Source organism: Schistocerca cancellata, chromosome 4 (genome assembly GCF_023864275.1).
Source record: "Schistocerca cancellata isolate TAMUIC-IGC-003103 chromosome 4, iqSchCanc2.1, whole genome shotgun sequence".
Classification (NCBI taxonomy): domain Eukaryota; kingdom Metazoa; phylum Arthropoda; class Insecta; order Orthoptera; family Acrididae; genus Schistocerca; species Schistocerca cancellata.
The window spans coordinates 414,829,731-414,844,403 of NC_064629.1; positions in this window are offsets into that span (position 1 = coordinate 414,829,731).

Here is a 14,673-nt window from a genome sequence, read left to right on the forward strand (position 1 = left end):
ATCGGTCACCACTCCACTACCTGTTCGCTGCTCATGACTTACAGATTCAACTCGAAATGCTCTTGGCTCGTTCACTGATTCAGCTCAACTTAACTCTTTCTTGACTCAGTGCTATTCATTCAAGTTCTGTCTGCCATAGATATTGTTCACTGTAACAATAACGCTATGTATACTACATTACTAAGCATTACATATACATTAGTGCATTTATAAATTATAAAACACACAACATGCACATTTGTTCTCACTTCAGTTTCTTACTATTTAAAAAGTACATATCAAAAGTAAGTGTTTTAATTTTTTCATACAACACGTACTGTATTTCAGTGCTGCAGGACATAAGTAAACAAGACCATTTTCACCTAGTAGACCTTCAAACAATATACACATATAATTTTATCAAACTGCATAAAGTAAAGAAAAATGACATTACTGCCAGCAACTAACTTAATTTTTTTCTGCATCATCATCATCAAATCTGAATAGCCAAGTCCAAGTTTCCAACAGTACTTCTGGAATATTGTGGGTCAGGATCTCGATCAGTATCACCATTACCCAATGATTCTTTAGCAAAAGTTTGAAAAACGGTTTCTCATGAATATTCCACAGAAAGGCCTGCTTCTGCTTTACATGAATTTGTCCTTCTAGGATATCAAAGTGAGTCTCATTCAGTATTGAGCCTGCAATTTTAATTCATGTGTGCACACTTGCAACCGATTTTTGTGGCAAAACCTATAAGTAATCCGTCAGTCTCATAAAGCGAATTATTTGAAATAAAATTATAATATTAGATATCACATTTAAAAATTCGCAGACATATTTGCACATATTATACTTTACAAATTAGAAAACATTATCATACTTCCTTATGTCCAGTTATTTGTTTATATTAAAAATACCTTGATTGCTCCAAAGTTAATGATGGGTGGAAAAATCTAAATTATGTTGGTTTCGATACTCTCATGGCACATTTTATGGATGAGAAGACGCGATTAAAGTTGTATTTTCTAGAGTGATTCCAGTCTGAAAAAGACACATTGCGGAAAACATTTAAAATTGGTTAAATAAAATATCAAATTTAAAATCATTGTCACAATAGCAGACAATTGTTGAAACATTAAATCAGCTGCCATAATTTTGAACCTTCCGTATGGTCCATGCTTAGCACATTCTTTAAACCTAATTGTGCAACGCGCAATAGGGAACTACTGATAAGGTCAAAAGAGCAATTATATTTTTCTAAATCAGTCTATTTGTCTTAAGCGAATTTCTTGAAATACGAAGAGACTGGAGAAAAGACGTATCGCCAATCAGTCACTACCATAATTCATTGAAATCTTCAAAAAAAAAAAATGGTTCAAATGGCTCTGAGCACTGTGGAACTCAACCTCTGAGGTCATCAGTCCCCTAGAACTTAGAACTACTTAAACCTAACTACCCTAAGGACATCACATCGGTGGTCGCGCGGTTCCAGACTGTAGCGCCTAGTACCGCTCGGCCACTCCGACCGGCTGAAATCTTCACTTTAGGTGAAGTACGATCATACGATCGTTTAGCTCCAGCGAAGCCATGACACAGGACCTGCAGCGATTGTCGAACTAAACAGATGTTGTCACATTGCCTGTAAGTAAAGTAATATAATAAAGTAAAAATATAATAAAATAATAAAAATACATAATAATACAAATATAATAAAAATATAAAAATAATAAAATAATAAAAATAAAGTAATATAATAAGAGTAAAGTACTCTGGCGATCGTTTAATAAATAATGCCCCATGATTTATTCTCAAACGTTTTTATTGTTAAGAGTTATAATTTAAGGACAATATAAGTAAAAATTTCGTTTACGAGTACTATTTTTCTACATGGTCTTCATCATGGTCTATGGATCTACGCCAGCTTTGTGTGAGATCGCGTGTTCCCCGTTCTTAAAACTATTGTCCTATACTTGTAGCCATATATTACGAGCACAAATAACGTTCTCATCATCTTCAAAGTGTGTCCTACGTAGAGGATCCATAAATTGCCCAAAGAGATGGAAGTTCAAGGGCGTCAGGTCTGGGCTGTATGGATAATGAGACTGACAGGACGTCCCGAACTTGACCTGCCGTGGATCTTTGTAACTGCACGTCCTGACGCTTTAGTTCTCTGTACACATCGCCCAACACACACTCCTATCAACTAAATCCTTACTGTACGCTGCATACAAACGTTTATAGATATTCACTGCGCTTTCTTTTTCCTCAGTGAACAACTCAATTACAGCACCTTGTTTGTAATGAGTGTCTTCCACCGACGCCGCTTTGGTGTTGCTCTACGGCTCCGGTGTTCCGTCGTAGTGTTCGAAACTTTGCACACGTACAGAAGTGCCTTAAAATTGCAAGAACTAGCAATCATCTTTTCCTATCTACATCGTGTCTCTCCTAAGAGTCGTCAGGAGCATTTTCTCTGGTGATTCGGCAGATATTTTAAGTTTCGTGTTTGCAATGCATAGCTGCAGTCAGCCCGAAACAATATTGCTCATCGCGTCTCTCATGCGACGCCCACTGGCGACGGAATGCGTCATTTGGTTCCAAGTTACAAACAAAATGATTTTTGAAGCGATATTTTACGTGTCCATTCGACAGAGCGGTCCCAAATCGACTTAGTGTGATATTTGGTTGATCTATACAAGTTAACAGACAAATTGAAACTGAAACACTAACAAGTATTCCAGCAGCTACTGAGAACCACTGTTGCATGGTGTTAGCTGGAGCGCAGGCCTGGGCACTGCATAGTCGCTGTTGTAGTACTGGTTAGTCTTCTTGTTACAAAGTTCCAGTAAATACGTATTAATGAACCCAGTGCTACACTAGACTAATTTGGGGTCGATCTATCGAATGGGCACATAAAATTCCACAATAAAAATCATTTTGTTGGTAATGGAAAACAAACTGGCTCTTTCCATCATCGCATGAAAGACAGGATGAGCAGTAAATGTTAAGGTGACCTTGAAGTAAAAAGGACTAGGTGCCAGTTTAGTAAGTGAATGGTGAGTCGTAATTCATGAATAGGAGCTAGTTTATTCCTGTGAGTGAGTGGATCTGATAAGAGCTGTGAAAAGAATGGTTTGGCCAATCTCAGTTCTCTACTATGCTGTGGTGGGCATGGAACTTTCCGAAGCTTTGTAGCGAAACAAATGCTGTCAGGCCCATTTCCAGGAGTTCCAATTACAGTCCACTAGCATACCAATTAACATTTGATGTATAATGTTGGTTTAGGCGATGGTGGTGTTCCATATAATTTCTGCACTTTGTAGCGTCATTGTGTGACGTTTCCAGAGATAATATCTTACCTTCAGTTTGTTTCTCAAGACATTCTCTTATTATTACATTTCAGCTGCTGCCTCTGGAAACATCAATGAAATAAAATCAATCCCGATATCACTCTTACTTATGGATGAAGCCTTTTGTAAGCTGTGGTATTTCCAAAATGCTATTCATACTGTCCTCATTAGCTCAGAAGCACATTTCTTGAATTTTCGGCGTGAAGCAACCGTCCCGCTGTGCGGGCTGCTAACGACAAGTTCCTTGGCACTGCGCTGAGAGCTGTTTGGTTTTTTTCAGAGAGCTGTTCAAATATTTGCTTACGCAAGGCAGCGGGCCTCATTCTCTCCAACTCTGCGGAACGAGATCGGCAGAGCAGTTATTCGCGAAAGGTCTTTTGCAGACATCTCTGCAAATGATAAACAGAGCGAAAATCGAATATGCGTACTCTATTGATTTCTCAAAAGAGATAATTCCTGTGCAACTGGTTGTGCTATTAAATGAATCATCCCGTACTTACCTTTAAACCGCAACAAATTGTTGCTCAAACACTGTGTAATCTGTCTGCCTGCAATCAATATGGGTGCAACTCGCGATAGCGTTTTGATGGTAACTTATTTTATTGGTAAAAGCTGTCAACTTACCCCTCTTTTGAACTGTTAAAAATAGGAAGAAACGTCCTCTACAATGACTCCACAGAGTGCAATGTTGTGTGAAATCGTTATCATAGCGTGGCCCATTAACTTATATCAACTGAACAATGGAAATTTATATCACAATTTCAGCCGACGGTCACGGGAATGGATTATATCAAACCTTCCGTAATCATTTCTCAGGTACGGAGTGCTATTTGCCATTGATCTCACAAGGAATGCAGGATGATAGTGAAGTGCACATGGGAGGAAAATGAAAATCCAATTCTGTTCCACTAAACAACTGACTAACAAGAAGTTACAGGAGAACGATACATATGATTTCTACACCAGTACACCAATAACCAATACCATTAAAAGTTGACCAAGGACAGGGCCAGGAACTACGTTCACCATGCTGGCTAAAGTACTGATAATTCTGACAAATTCCAAACTGCCAACACTTTCCCCGGCTTGCAAATACTCATATTGATCGAGAATTTACGTGGAAGACAACGGCATGAAACTACCATGGGTGGTTCACCACTTTCAGTTGGATCCATCAAAAACATAGAAAAACTGGCCAACGCTGACACACGCAAATTTGAAATATTGATCCAGTCATTCTTGTATTTTTCCAAGGTATGTATGAAAACGTTTTCTTATATTTACATGTATCGTATATGCTGCATTTGAAGGTAACATCATTGATCAGGCAGGTAGTATTTGTGGGCCCCTATCTCTGGCTTGTCTTCTGTCACAGAGTAATAAATAAAATGTTTACGCATCCATACGTAGACACTGTGGATGTTTGGTTGTAACTCGAGTCTGGCATTGGTATATTATTTAACTATATCATTTGTGTCGCTGACCTAGTTATGAAAGCGCCATTTCGCCATGTAAAATTCCACATACTGTTTCACTCGGTAGAGGTAAAACGCTGAGATAAGAAAGCCACCGCATGGCATGTCCCCGAGTATGCCGATATCGTTAAATGGAGACAAAAATGTTCTCCTTAGCGGGAGCGGCCTGTGCCTGTAACCACTTCAGACCAACGTGAGCACGCACGTAGACACGGATCTAATGCTGAGTGGACTGTGTGTTCACTGCTGGATGTGGAGTGGGTTGGCCAGTGGTCTTCTTACACATCCAAGACATCTGTAAGGATCAAGTATTTGTTGTTCTATACAACTGAATCTGTGACGGTACTACGCTCACTGCATATGATCGAAAACATCTAATACAAAGCTCTCGTCGATGGGTGATGTCGTGCATTTCGGGACAAGCAACCTGAATTGTTGCTTAGTTAACGAACTCTCTGGTTTTTATATTACTTTAATTGCTTTCGTTTGATGAATCACTTTGCAATATGCGATCGGGTTGTGCAGTTCCAGTCCGCCATTGCACAGAGGTACAGCAGTGGTGACATATGATACTTTTAAAACGTTCATGTGCCAACCCCCCTGCTGCCAAAATCCCTCGGTATAGACTTTCGGGTAACTAGAATACCTTGGCATTATGCTGGATTCTAATAAATATGTAGCTGCTGATATATAACGTCTTTTGAAAGCTACCGGGGGCTCTCATGTTTTGCCCTCTTAAGGCAAGAGTGATAACGCCACATTTTTCCTTCCAGTTGATGGATACCACATATCTTTCATTTACAGCGACCAATAAACCCAATTGCCTCCGTACCTCCACCGTCGTCAAACATGATGCATCGGTGACACTATGGCTCTGCCAGATTGCTGAGTATGGATAACTCAGCAGTATTAGCATAGTCACACCGTACTTTTGAGTAATCTAACTCTCAGTTTCGTTATTCTTTTAAAGTAATAAGATGATAAATATCGGCTGCAAAAACAGTAGCTATTAACTTTGCTCCCAGAAATTACGAATCTTTTAGTGCATTAATCAATTTCCTCAGTAACGACTCCTTGGCGATTGCATGTAGCATGACTGTAACCCTGCCGCTCCACGTATTAGCACTCACTAGTCAGGGTCTGATTAACCATGATGCAAGTGTATTTGCCAGATATGCCCCTTCGCACGATACCAATAAAATCCTGCTGGAAAATCAGCGCTCTAACAGACTCTCTAACGTAAGCATGATCAATTTTGTCATATGCGTTTTTAAAGTCTAGGAATAACAAGCTCAAACGGCTATTCGTTCTCAAAGACACGCATAGCACTTCCTTGTACACACATCAAAAAAAGTTTTACACCATCTCGGTTCTGAGAGTTACGGAACCTGTATAGAGAATTGGAATAGGCATCAACATAAACATCATTTCCGCCCTTTGTATTGTTCATGAAACCACACATTGCATGTTGTACCACCATACAGCGAGACCTTCACGGTTAGTGGTGCAGATTGCTGTACACTCCGGTACCTCTAATACCCAGTAGCACGTCCTCTTGCATTGATGCATGCCTGTATTCAATTATTCAAAATGACAGTCACAATCGCATGATTTATTTTGTCGCCAACCGAATTCAACCCGCGATGGGGTCATCTTCAGGGCAATTTACACTATTTGGTCGCTCGCTGGAGTCGTCACCCTGCCTGTGCACGGTTAGTAACTGCAGCAGTTTGCGGAAGGGTTGCACTTCTGTTTCGTAAAGCGATTCTCTTCAGTCGTCGTTTGTCCTGTTCTTCCGGCAACAGCGATGTCGGAGATTTGTTTTCCGGATTCCTGATATTCACGGTACAATCGTGAAACAATCGTATTGGAAAATCACCACTTCATCGCTACTTCGGAGATTCTGTGTCCCGTCGCTGGGGCGCCGACTATAACACCACTTTCAAAGTCACTTAAATCTTGATAAGCTGCCATTGTACCAGCAGTAACGGATCTAACAACTGCGCCAGACATTTGTTGTCTTATATAGCCGTGGCCGAGAGGTTCTAGGCGCTTCATTCCGGAACCGCGCTGCTGCTACGGTCGCAGGTTCGAATCTCGTCTCGGCCATTGATGTGTATGATGTCCTTAGGTTAGTTAGGTTTAAGTATTTCTAAGTTCTAGAGGACTGATCACCTCAGATGTGACGTCCGATAGTGCTTAGAGCCATTTGAACCAGTTGTCTTATATAGGCGTTGCCGACCGCAGCGCCGTATTCTGCCTGTCTTCATAGCTCAGTATTTGAATACGCATGCGTATACCAGTTCCTTTGGAGCTTCCGTGTAGTTCCAACATGACAGCGCCTCCCCAATTTACCAGAATTGCGAGGGAACATCCGAAACACACTTACCCAGATTTCTGGATTGGTCGTGAGATTACAAGTAACTGGCAACCAAGATCATCAGACCTTACACCATTAGGTGTTTGTTTATGGTGTTGGCTGAAGTCAGCAGAGTACGAAAGAAAAGTGAATACGTGAGATGAACTTCTTGGTCGCATCATGGAGACGGCTGTCCATATTAGGGAACGTGCAGAAACACTCAACATGCAACATAACATGTTCTCCCAAAACAGCAGAAATGCATTGAAGGTGACGGTGTGATATTTGAATATTTATTGTGAACTGTATAGGACCTCTAAAGTGAAATGTACGTTAAAAATACCCATTTTTGAAACGATATTTCGTTAAACGCTTGTTTTAATTTTTGTTAACTGTTGTACATATGTACACCTCACAATGTCCTGAAGAATACAGAAGATAAAAAAACAATGTACATTAAATGTGTTGTATATTTGAAACAATACAGAATAGGGCATTTAATCATGTAAGATTTTTTGCTTCAAATGACCTCTCCTGCCATGTCCCTAAAAACTGACTATTGCTCCCGCAATTCCATTTATAGGACGTGAAGGTCAGTGCCTGAACATAGTTTTCTTGGGCGGTATTCAAAAACATGGTCTTTAAAGAGTAGAAGATTTTCGAGCTCTGTTGAGTGTAAAACATTTTGAACTTAATAACAGAGCTGTCGATAGCTAATTGTATAGCATACAAGCCGTGTAATCACAAAGTCACTGATTTAACTTTCACTATCAACAGCTTTTTTTTTAATTTATTTAAATTCACTGGAGTGTTTATTAACACATGCATGTTCAAAAATGGTTCAAATGTCTCTGAGCACTATGGGACTTAACATCTGAGGTCATCAGTCACCTAGAACTTAGAACTACTTAAACCTAACAAAACTAAAGACACCACACACATCCATGCCCGAGGCAGGATTCAAACCTGCGACCGTAGCGGTCGCGCGGTTCCAGACTGTAGCGCCTAGAAGCGCTCGGCCACCACGGCCGGCACATGCATGTATTACTTAACAAATACTGAGTCATATTCTTTTAATAAACGTAAGATTTTTATTTTCAGAAACATTTTACTTTTATTTAAATTCATTAAAGTATTTATTGGCACATGAATGTATTATTAAAGAAATACTGCTTCATAATCTTTTAATAAAAGTAACATTTCTATTTTCAGTTACTAATGCCATGGAAATTCTAATATTCACAGTAAATTAAAATTTAGTGCAAAAATGCGTAAAATCAAACAGAATGAATGTCTATTTATTTCTAGAGATTGAACAGTTTTATTGAATTTTTTTGTTTAACAAAAAGGTATTTCGCATGTAAGTATTAAATTTTAATTTTTCACATGAATAGCAATTAACAACAGGATATGCTGTTCCCGCTGAAATTTGACTTTACAATTGCTAAGTTACGCTTCCATTTATTGATAAATATAGAATGTAAAACAGTAAACAAATGTTACTACTAGCAAGAATCGAACCAAAGACTTATACACCTCACGCACGATTTTTGTTTTCTTTCTGTCTTCATTTGCCGTCGTCTACTTGCGACCCCGTTACTTATCTCGAAATGTTTTGCACTTAAAAGTGTTCGGAAATTTTCACTGGCAATTTTCGAAGTCTTTTGTTTTTAATCACCTCGTACTGCTATAGGAAATTTGTTTCCCGGCACTGACCACAAAATCGTATACTTATGAAGAAAATGGCAGATGGCCAAACAGGGTGAAATCCCTGTGTGAGACAGCGTTAGCTGGCAACTTTACGTCAGCGCTTGCCACATTTCATTACGTACTCCATCGACCCGCGGAGAGAAAGATTCTCCAGGAGTACCTCCTACTCTCTTTTGATTGCACGGCACGTCATACACCAGATCTCTGGAATAAACTTAATGTCAGTCTCTTCCATGCTTGTTTTTTAACATCCACAATGTTAAGTTAATGCATAGAGTCGGTGACACATATAACGTTTTAAGCGATAAAAGTGAACTGAAGTCCCTTGAGTCTGAAAATAGTTATTTACAAAAAGCTGTAAATCCCGTTGGGAGCGGCTGTTATTGGTTGCTTGGCGAGCCGTGAGGCTGCGGTATCGGAGCGGCGCACGCGGCAGGCGGCGCCATGCGCTGCCGATAGGGGCCGGCTCAGCAAACACTTCCACCTCTAATGTCGCACTCTAATATAATATCACCTGAAAAGTCCAGAGAGAACTGGATTTGTAAAACGTCTTGGAAATTTAATGTCACGAAATTTACTACTGCCTCTTACTGTGTAAACTTACACCAGCTCATGTGTTGGAGGATCAATAACTGTTCCTCCAACTCCAGTGTATCAAACGTTTCCGTTATGCAATTATAAGTGTACGAGAAGTGGGAAAAATAGATTATGAAGACATAGTTAGATGTGAATCAGAATAGTTAATAGAGGGTCGCGTTCTGTTATAGCCAGGTGGTTATACCTAAATACACTTTATTACGTTAGTGTTTGTTAGTTCAAAATGGTTCAAATGGCTCTGAGCACTATGGGACTTAACATCTATGGTCATCAGTCCCCTAGAGCTTAGAACTACTTAAACCTAACTAACCTAAGGACAGCACACAACACCCAGCCATCACGAGGCAGAGAAAATCCCTGACCCCGCCGGGAATCGAACCCGGGAACCCGGGCGTGGGAAGCGAGAACGCTACCGCACGACCACGAGATGCGGGCTGTTTGTTAGTTGGTTAGTGCGATGTTCTAGGAATCATTTTGCACGATAGATCTAAATGATGTGGGACGAGTCATTTTACATTCACAGTGAAAATAAATTTGTACGATTGGTTACAGCCTGAACACTTCTAAGTGTTTTTTTCCCAAAAATAAAAAAAGATAAAAATGTATTGTGACTCAGTAAGTCCTACCCACCACCTTTTATATATTACAGTAACAGAAATTTTTCCACAGGACTGGAGTTGTCAGGGAGAAACTTTCTCAGTTGGTTTTCAATTTTTACTTTGCTTTTTCTGCAAAAGGCAGAGTTACAGTGGAGTAATGAATGTTATTATTACTTCTGGTATTGTAATTCTGTATATCATTGTTCCTTTTGAACTGTAGCGCATTACTTACAATCAACTTTATGATGGAATGTACAGGGTGTTACAAAAAGGTACGGCCAAACTTTCAGGAAACGTTCCTCACACACAAAGAAAGAAAATATGTTATGTGGACATGTGTCCGGAAACGCTTACTTTCCATGTTATAGCTCATTTTATTACTTCTCTTCAAATCACATTAATCATGGAATGGAAACACACAGCAACAGAACGTACCAGCAAGACTTCAAACAGTTTGTTATAGGAAATGTTCAAAATGTCCTCCGTTAGCGAGGATACATGCATCCACCCTCCGTCGCATGGAATCCCTGATGCGCTGATGCAGCCCTGGAGAATCACAGCCGTCCACAATACGAGCACGAAGAGTCTCTACATTTGGTACCGGGGTTGCGCAGACAAGAGGTTTCAAATCCCCCCATAAATGAAAGTCAAGAGGGTTGAGGTCAGGAGAGCGTGGAGGCCATGGAATTGGTCCGCCTCTACCAATCCATCGGTCACCGAATCTGTTGTTGAGAAGCGTACGAACACTTCGACTGAAATGTGCAGGAGCTCCATCGTGTATGAACCACATGTTGTGTCGTACTTGTAAAGGCACATGTTCTAGCAGCACAGGTAGAGTTTCCCGTATGAAATCATGATAACGTGCTCCATCGAGCGTAGGTGGAAGAACATGGGGCCCAATCAAGACATCACCAACAATGCCTGCCGAAACGTTCACAGATGTCAACACAAGCACCGAAGTCAACATTACCTTCCTTCAATTGGGCCAACTGGCGGTGAATTGAGGAAGTACAATACATACTGACTAAACTAAAATGAGCTCTAACATGGAAATTAGGCGTTTCCGGACATATGTCCACATAACATCTTTTCTTTATTTGTGTGTGAGAAATGTTTCCTGAAAGTTTGGCCGTACCTTTTTGTAACACCCTGTATCTACTATGCAACAGTAGACAAAATGGCCAACTCCTGAAATAGATGTCTACAAGATGATCTTGGGTGACCACCACATATTATTCTTACAGCACGTTTTTGTGAAATGAAGACCTTCTTTGTTAAAGATGAGTTACCCTGCAGCATAATTCCATATGACATTACTAAGCTAACTAAACTAAACTCCGTCCTAATGGGCCTTGGAAGGCCCAAAGGTACCGACCGCCGCTGTGTCATCCTCAGCCCACAGGCGTCACTGGATTCAGATATGGAGGGGTACGTGGCCAGCACACCGCTCTCCCAGCCTTATGTCAGTTTACGAGACCGGACCCGCTACTTCTCAGTCAAGTAGCTCCTCAGTTTGTCTCACAAGGGCTGAGTGCACCCCGCTTGCCAACAGTGCTCTGCAGACCGGATGGTCACCCGAAATTTCCTGGCAGATTAAAACTGTGTGCCGGACCGAGACTCGAACTCGGGACCTTTGCCTTCCGCGGGCAAGTGTACCATCTGAGCTACTCAAGCACTACTGACGACCCGCCCTCACAGCTTCAATTCTGCCAGTACGTTGTCTCCTACCTTCCAAACTTCACAGAAGCTCTTCTGCGAACCTTGAAGAACTAGCACTCCTAGAGGAAAGGATATTGCGGAGTCGTGGCTTAGCCACAGCCTCGGGGATGTTTCCAGAATGAGATTTTCACTCTGCAGCGGAGTGTGCGCTGATATGAAACCTTCCTGGCAGAGTTCGAGTCTCGGTCCGGCACAGTTTTAATCTGCCAGGAAGTTTCATATCAGCGCACACTCCGCTGCAGAGTGAAAATCTCATTCTGGATGGTCACCTGTCCAAATCCTAGCCCAGCCTCACTGCGCTTAACTTTGGTGATCAAACGGAAACCGATGTTACCACTGCGGCAAGACCGTTGGCTTCAATATGACATATACTGAATGAAAATATGTCATTTCGATAATATGTCTCTCCCAAGATTTCCAATGATTCTAAGACCAAAAGTGGCTGAACTAAGTTGTTTTATGAGTTGCAAAACACGCTTTTTCCAGTTTAAATACTCATTAGTATGAACACCTAAGAACTTTCAAGTTCCCATCCTAGTTACTATTTTATCTATATGTGTTACACCTAATCACTGGAGAAGTACCCCTAAATGTTCAAACCTGAATGTGCCTGTTTAAAATTGAGGGTGATACCATTCGCACCAAACCAGTCAATGATACTTTTAACAACTTTGCTTACCATTTTTTATGCATGTGTATGTATGTTTGGATTCATTACAATATTGAACGAAACAATATAGTAGTAGCTGTGGGGTCCAAACCATGATAAATTTCGGAAATGATATCAGCTTGGCGCCTTTGTTGTTATAAGTAGCAGTAACCATTTTATAATGTTCAGTACAGGGTCTCTTTGGCTGCGTAGCCATTGGCAAGTGCAGAGTATAATCCGTTAACGGCACATACTTGACTTGTAGTCAACATATTTGTCTATGTAACACAATTTTAGAAGCAGAAAGTGGTTGGCCAGATTTAAGACTTACAAGTCTGACGCCTGGTGTCACGAAACGCTAGTTACACAGTGCCGACATTACAAAAACTGTAGTAACACCTGGTGCACGCCTGTAGCTCTGAAGTCCGGCCAACCATACTCTGCTTCTAAAAATTTATTAAGTAGTCAAATATGTTACCTGTAACTCAAACGCCGGCCGGAGTGGCCGTGCGGTTCTAGGCGCTACAGTCTGGAACCGAGCGACCGCTACGGTCGCAGGTTCGAATCCTGCCTCGGGCATGGATGTGTGTGATGTCCTTAGGTTAGTTAGGTTTAAGTAGTTCTAAGTTCTAGGGGACTGATGACCTCAGAAGTTAAATCGCATAGTCCTCAGAGCCATTTGAACCATTTTTTTGTAACTCAAACATGTGCAGTTAATGGGATACACTTTATGCCTGACAATGGCTACACAGCCGACAATATCCTATATTGAGTAGCAGGAGAATAAGATAGGCTACAAGTTACAGCAAATGCTGGTTTTTAATTAACCTTATCCATGATTTCAATAGATTTAAACCTGTTTTCTTCAGAACGATAAAAAGCAGATTTCACATTAGCAGACAGTTAGTTAAAAAAGTGATCTAACATCTCTATATGAAATGTGTGTATAACCATTTATAAAAGCTAAGGTCCCTAAAATCAAGGGCTTGTCACATCAGTAAAATCAATCACATAAAATGTCAGACCATATTAAGAACTTCATCCCGACTAAACTACATGAGTCGGCACGTAGTTCTTAACATGGTATAGCATTTTATGTGATTGATTTTGCTGGTACGACGGGCACTTGATTTTAGGGCCTTAGCGTTTATAAATGGGTGTACAGATCGTTTTCCAACAAATTTCATATGGAGATGTTAGTTCGCTTTACTGACTGTTTGCTAATGTGAAGATTTTTTTTTATCCTTGTGAAGAAGACTGATTAAAACTCGTTGAACCATTGCTAAGGTTAATTGAAAACCACCAATTATTGCGACTGGTTGGCTGTCTTATACTCCTGCTGTTCTGTAACCGTTTCTGAATTGCAGACACGTTCAAAATAAAGTATTGAATAGTACAAAATAAAAGTTTGGTTTAATCCCAACAATGACAGCCAGTGCGACAAATTGATATCATTAATTAAAAGAAATAATATCAGAAACCTAGTTTCTACTTAGTTCTATATGATTCTTTGACAATTTCTGAAATAAATAATACAACACAAACAAAACACCAAAACACAAGTTCACACAAAGACTAAATTCTAAGCACGTATTCCGTGTATACGAAGTTTTCTATGCACTTGTCACGTTAATTCTCCATGAAATTCCGAGGTTCGACAACAAACGCAATTGTCTTGTCAGTAAAGGAATTGAATTCGTAGAAGTATCGAAATCAGATGTAACAGATATAGTGACGCCCACTGCCACCGAATAAATAGTAAAAAGGCAGTGGAAATTAATAGACCTGTGTCTGTCAATAACATTGTTGTATGGGATTCAAGCTGAGCAGTGTGGGGAAGCGGGTACGTCACCCTGAAAGACTGTAGGAGTAGGTCCAGTAGTCGTGATGGAAAGAATGGTGCTATGAGTGACGTTTCATCGTTGGATTCAACGCTACTCTGGTTGCAGTGAACACTACTCAGACATCTCTTTGTATGCTGGGTATCGAACATTACTTTCAGAGCATACTATGAAAGACCTATGTCCCGTGCGGTGGCTTCCGTAGTATCTATGTAAATGTACTTCGATTCTTGCCTAACTGCAGCATGGTGGCCATGATGTGTAACGTGTAACAGTAACGTAAATGAAAGTACACTGTCCGTTCAGAAAGATCCGAGACTGGATTACTAAAATACAAAGAAATTTAAGATGGTGGTTTTAATGTTTCAGATGTTCTACAGAGTCTCCACCCTCCC